Source organism: Pseudophryne corroboree, chromosome 6 (assembly GCF_028390025.1).
Source record: "Pseudophryne corroboree isolate aPseCor3 chromosome 6, aPseCor3.hap2, whole genome shotgun sequence".
Taxonomy (NCBI): Eukaryota; Metazoa; Chordata; class Amphibia; order Anura; family Myobatrachidae; genus Pseudophryne; species Pseudophryne corroboree.
In genome coordinates, this window is record NC_086449.1 from 236,042,356 (window position 1) to 236,049,093 (window position 6,738).

Consider the following 6,738-nt stretch of genomic DNA (forward strand, 5'->3'; position numbering starts at 1 on the left):
ATCATGCTGTTAACTGGGTTCAGATCACAAGTTGTACGGTGTGATTGGTGTGGCTGGTATGAGTCTTACCCGGGATTCAAGATCCTTCCTTATTGTGTACGCTCGTCCGGGCACAGTATCCTAACTGAGGCTTGGAGGAGGGTCATAGGGGGAGGAGCCAGTGCACACCAGATAGTCCTAAAGCTTTCTTTAGATGTGCCCAGTCTCCTGCGGAGCCGCTATTCCCCATGGTCCTTACGGAGTCCCCAGCATCCACTACGGACTACGAGAAATAGAATTATCGGTAAGTAAATTCTTATTTTTCATACAGTATTTCTCTTACGTCCTAGAGGATGCTGGGGACTCTGTAAGGACCATGGGGTATAGACGGGCTCTGCAGGAGACATGGTCACCATAAAGAACTTTAGATGGGTGTGCACTGGCTCCTCCCACTATGCCCCTCCTCCAGACCTCAGTTGGATCCTGTGCCCAGAGGAGACTGGGTGCATTACAGGGGAGCTCTCCTGAGTTTCTCTGAAAAATAATTTTGTTAGGTTTTTTATTTTCAGGGAGCACTGCTGGCAACAGGCTCCCTGCATCGTGGGACTGAGGGTAGAGAAGTAGACCTACTTAAATGATAGGCTCTGCTTCTTAGGCTACTGGACACCATTAGCTCCAGAGGGTCGGAACGCAGGTCTCACCGTTACGTCCCGGAGCTGCGCCGCCGTCCTCCTCACAGAGCCGGAAGATAGAAGCCGGGTGAGTATAAGAAGAAAGGCGGCAGAAGACTTCAGATCTTCTCTGAGGTAACGCTGCGCTCCATTGCTCCCACACACAGCAGGCACTGAAGGGCGCAGGGGGGGCGCCCTGGGCAACAATAATACACCTCTAGGGACTGGCTAATGTGTGTGTGTGTGTGTGTGTGTGTGTGTGTGTGTATATATAGGCTGCGGAGGCAGTATATATTATAATCCCCCGCCAGTATTGGAAATTTGAGCAGGACCGAAGCCCGCTGCTGAGGGGGTGGAGCTTGATCCTCCAGCACTAACCAGCGCCATTTTCTCCTCCGCACACTGCAGAGAAGCTAGCTCCCCGGACTCTCCCCTGCTGAATACGGTAACAGAGGGCAAAAAAGAGGGGGGCACTTTTAATTGGTGCAGTGTGTGTATCTATCCTGTTTTGTCTGGGAATTTTGTTTCCAGTGTCAGTTGGCGCTGGGTGTGTGCTGGCATACTCTCTCTCCCCGTCTCTCCAAAGGGCCTTATTGGGGACCTGTCTCCATATAGATATGTCCCTGAGTGTGTGTGGGGGTGTCGGTACGTGTGTGTCGGCATGTCTGAAGCGGAAGGCTCATCTAAGGAGGAGGTGGAGCAGATGATTGTGGTGTCTCCGTTGGCAACGCCGACACCTGCTTGGTTGGATATGCTGAATGTTTTAAATGCAAATGTGTCTTTATTACATCAGAGGTTGGACAAAGCAGAGTCCAGGGATAGAACAGGAAGTAATACAGAACAACAAAAGAAACTACTTGTTCAGCGCCTCAAACAAATCAATCATTTAAATAAAACCAACAGATTAAGGTACAACAGGCTCCTGAGACACTGCGCTTGCCACACCACTATGTGAGATGGATTGGAAGACTAAAGAACAAGAAAAGTGGCTGCGCTGTGTGTCAGCAGCTATATAAAATAGAGAGCACAACGTATAAAATGTAAAGAATTTATTCTCTTAATCAATATAGTTATAAAACATGTAGGTTAATAATACACCTATATCTGTCTCAGGTGATATAAAGGTTCAGCCGTGTGAAAAAAATGGCTATCCAATATATTAAATCCTAATTATGCAATAGGGAGGGAACAGGATAATTTGTAGATGTAGTTAGAGATAAATGTAAACATATACTACCTCTCCGGCAAGGGCTGGTATAAACTTGGCCGGGCGTCCCCGGCTAGTGAGTCCTGCGTTGCCCGATGTTCTGCACAGAGGAGAGGAGTATTGCGGTGCCCAGGGCCGAGCACCTCCCAATAGAAAGAGATGTATGATCGTCTCCTGTATTCCTGATCGCCAGCCGGCGATGAAGCAAGCTGCTGAAATGCACAATGTGATTGCACAGCGGAGCGGAAAGGTGGGTAACCCAATGCTGAGTACCTGCCGCCAGGAGGAAATGTGCGGTCGTCTCCTGTTCTCGTGATCGCTGGCCGGCGGTGATAGCAAGCTGCTGTCGGAAAGTCAAAGGCGGTTTCTTGCCGCGGTCAGCCGGTCAGCTGGATGGAAGAGAAGCTGTGTGGATTGCACAGGATAAATTCACCTGGACCAGGTGTATGGAAGGCGGGGTCCTGACGCGTTTCGTCACGATCACGTGACTTTATCAAAGGTATAATCCTGCCTCCAGGCCAGTCAGTATTTATGGCCCCAGTGTCTCATCAAAAACAGGTGTCAGTAATGAAGGATAAAATAACACATTCAATATACGTTGGCTCTCATAGTAAAACAGAACTTATAAAAGTTATAAAGCAACCAAATATATGGCAGAAACATTACAATAATGAGGTATAATAACTTATAACTAAATATAGTGGTGCAAGAGGTTAAACCACTGAACAATGTGTTTGTCTAGATCTGAGTTCGAATCCATGCTGGTAACACTTGTATATGTTAGGTGCTTTATTTTTAATACATTCAGCCCTTTATGCATTTGGGTGAATTAACGCTGTATAGAAATATAAATAAAATTAATATGAAGGAAAACTAATATAGCCGCTTATATATAGTTATATATCTACAAATATGATTTTTTTCTTTTCTGTATCATACTCCTATGACCAGTGCTATCTCTGGAGAGGTATTCTCTCACCTGATATCATTAGAGATTCCTGTGGCTGCTATCACTAGATCTCTGATTGAAGATTAAGACAAGCTGATGATATCTGATTAGTCCATATTTTAAGAGTTCCCATGTATATCATGGGAACATTCAAAACCTCTTTATATGTCCAATCTGTATTCCTTAATATGATATAAGTTATTATACCTCATTATTGTAATGTTTCTGCCATATATTTGGTTGCTTTATAACTTTTATAAGTTCTGTTTTACTATGAGAGCCAACGTATATTGAATGTGTTATTTTATCCTTCATTACTGACACCTGTTTTTGATGAGACACTGGGGCCATAAATACTGACTGGCCTGGAGGCAGGATTATACCTTTGATAAAGTCACGTGATCGTGACGAAACGCGTCAGGACCCCGCCTTCCATACACCTGGTCCAGGTGAATTTATCCTGTGCAATCCACACAGCTTCTCTTCCATCCAGCTGACCGGCTGACCGCGGCAAGAAACCGCCTTTGACTTTCCGACAGCAGCTTGCTATCACCGCCGGCCAGCGATCACGAGAACAGGAGACGACCGCACATTTCCTCCTGGCGGCAGGTACTCAGCATTGGGTTACCCACCTTTCCGCTCCGCTGTGCAATCACATTGTGCATTTCAGCAGCTTGCTTCATCGCCGGCTGGCGATCAGGAATACAGGAGACGATCATACATCTCTTTCTATTGGGAGGTGCTCGGCACTGGGCACCGCAATACTCCTCTCCTCTGTGCAGAACATCGGGCAACGCAGGACTCACTAGCCGGGGACGCCCGGCCAAGTTTATACCAGCCCTTGCCGGAGAGGTAGTATATGTTTACATTTATCTCTAACTACATCTACAAATTATCCTGTTCCCTCCCTATTGCACAATTAGGATTTAATATATTGGATAGCCATTTTTTTCACACGGCTGAACCTTTATATCACCTGAGACAGATATAGGTGTATTATTAACCTACATGTTTTATAACTATATTGATTAAGAGAATAAATTCTTTACATTTTATACGTTGTGCTCTCTATTTTATATAGCTGCTGACACACAGCGCAGCCACTTTTCTTGTTCTTTAGTCTTCCAATCCATCTCACATAGTGGTGTGGCAAGCGCAGTGTCTCAGGAGCCTGTTGTACCTTAATCTGTTGGTTTTATTTAAATGATTGATTTGTTTGAGGCGCTGAACAAGTAGTTTCTTTTGTTGTTCTGTATTACTTTTGTGCATATTCTACTAGCAGCCTCAAAGTTCTTTTACTAATAATTGTTCATTTATCAAAAGAATTTTTTATATTAGTTTTATTAGCATCCAAATATATGGCAGAGTTAACTTGTGTTTTGGAATGTGCTAGGAGGAGGCTATGCTATGAAGCTGATTCCATTGAAAATTCTGATACCACTGAAATCCCCCAAAGCCAAAATGACCATGAAAAGGAATTTAACACCCTTTTTTATAAATTAGAAGATCTGATGAAAATGGAAACCCGCCATTGGTGGGACATGGTCACATTACAAAAATATATTAAAAATAAAAGGATTCCAAGGGGTCTCAGGATCTTCAAAACCTTGTCTTTTGTAGATGATCCCACTTTGAAAGATAAATGGGATACCTTATTGGATATCTGCTCCTTTTCATTAATGGAGCTATTAATAAATTATCGTAAGGAAAAAACCATATCATTATCCCAAGAGATTGAGGATATCAAGAAAAAGCTTAGCTCTTTCTCCAGCCATCCCCAGTTTAAACATAATGATTTAAAACTGAATCATAAAATACAAATATATGAAAAAGAAATCATGGATGGCAAGAACAGAAAATTTAATAGGGACATAGAAGATTATAGTCTTAACAGAGTACGCAATTTCAATACACAGCGTCACCCCACCAATAGGGGTAGATCTAGGAGTACCTCCAACCGGAGACCCAATAGGTTCTATACTAACTTTAATAAAACTACCAACAGATATCAGAAAAACAATATGTACGTGGATCTTAATTCCCAATATTCTCAAAATAGACAGTCAGTTGGATACAGCTCTATTCAGACAGCCCCAAAAGCTGATCCGGCTGTCAGATCAAAAATCCCAATTCATCATTATTCCCCGACAAAAATTGGTTCCACAGCTACTCAATCCAATAATTTTTTAGAGAAGGAACAGAGGACCCTCAAATTCAGACCCCCATATCATATGCCCAATCGTTACGAAGTACTGAGACCGGACTCACCAAAAAGGTTAAGAGAAGAAAACTCAGAGGATGTCGAGGAGGGTGCAGGTTACAGAGAAAAAAAGCGAGACTTAAGAACGTAAGTTCCACCAATATTTACAATCTATCCTCTGCAAACATTGGGGAGTCTGAAACACAACTCTTAGCCAAAGGCTTAAAATTTGCCCCTTCAAAACCACCTGCCTTTTTTAATTTGTTTGTTGAGTTAAACACTTATGTCCGAACACTAACACGCAAAAGATATTTTGCTACAAAAAAACTAACCCATCACAAAATAGATGGCCTTCCCATTATATTGGATGACCAAGATAGAACTGGTTTGGAAATGCTAGAATCTTTACTTCTAGAAAGTACCCCCACTGAAACTACTATTCCTATATATAATCAAGAACGCACCAATGAACGATCCTCAAAATTTAGGAATAAATCCAAATTTTTTCCATTACATCACAGAAGTCCACCCATAGATATTTTCTATAGAAAAACACTAGATGATTTCAATGTCCTATGCTCCAAGGAACACAGACGATTCAAATATAGACAGAATCTTACAGTCCAAGAGAGATTAGCTCTCCAAAGACTGATCAGTGACCCCTCCCTTGTCATTAAGCCGGCTGACAAGGGAGGGGGTATTGTCATCCAGAATACAGAGGATTATCTAATGGAAGCGTATAGACAGCTTGAAGATGTTAACACATACACCAAATTATCCAGCAATCCCTCTCAAGACTATCTCATATCCTTGACAATCTTAGTCAAGGAAGCACTAGTGAGAGGCACCATCACGAAGGAGGAATACAGGTACCTCATTCCCTCACACCCTATCACTCCCACGTATTATCATTTACCGAAGATCCACAAATCACTTAGTGCACCTCCTGGTCGTCCCATTATTTCTGGTGTTGGGTCCCTCACTTCCAATTTATCCCATTTTGTTGATTTTTTCTTACAGCCACTTGCATCTTCCCTACGTTCACATATCAAGGACACCACCACTTTTTTGAATGCCATCTCCAAGATTGAATGGCAAAACACCTTTTTCTTTATGACCTGTGATGTACAGGCTCTCTATTCGAATATCCCACATCAAAAGGGCCTATCAACTATCAAAAATCACCTCTCCAGAATTAATGATATTGAGCCTGGGCTACAGCAATTTATAATAGACTCCATTGCTTTAATTTTATCACACAATTTTTTTGTTTTCAATAAGAAATATTATTTACAGACACTGGGGACGGCCATGGGGACGAGGTTCGCGCCTAGCTTCGCCAACCTGTACATGGGTGCCTTCGAGGACCAGCATGTTTGGGGGCGGAGCTTTGGCGCGGACCTCGTCTACTATGGCCGTTACATAGATGACATGTTTTTTATTTTTGATGGGGATATCTCGCTCTCTGCTGACTTTATTAGACAATTGAACACTAATGAATATAATCTTTGCTTTACGGAAACCACGAGCAACACGTCTATTTCATTCCTTGATATTACACTCAGTGTAGTTGATGGTAGAATCTCCACCAAAACTTATCGTAAGGAGGTGGACACTCTTAATTTTATACAGTACAACAGCTCCCATTATAAACCATGGTTAAATAATATCCCATTCGGACAATTTAGACGTATCAAACGTAATTGTAGTGATCCGTTAGATTATACATCAC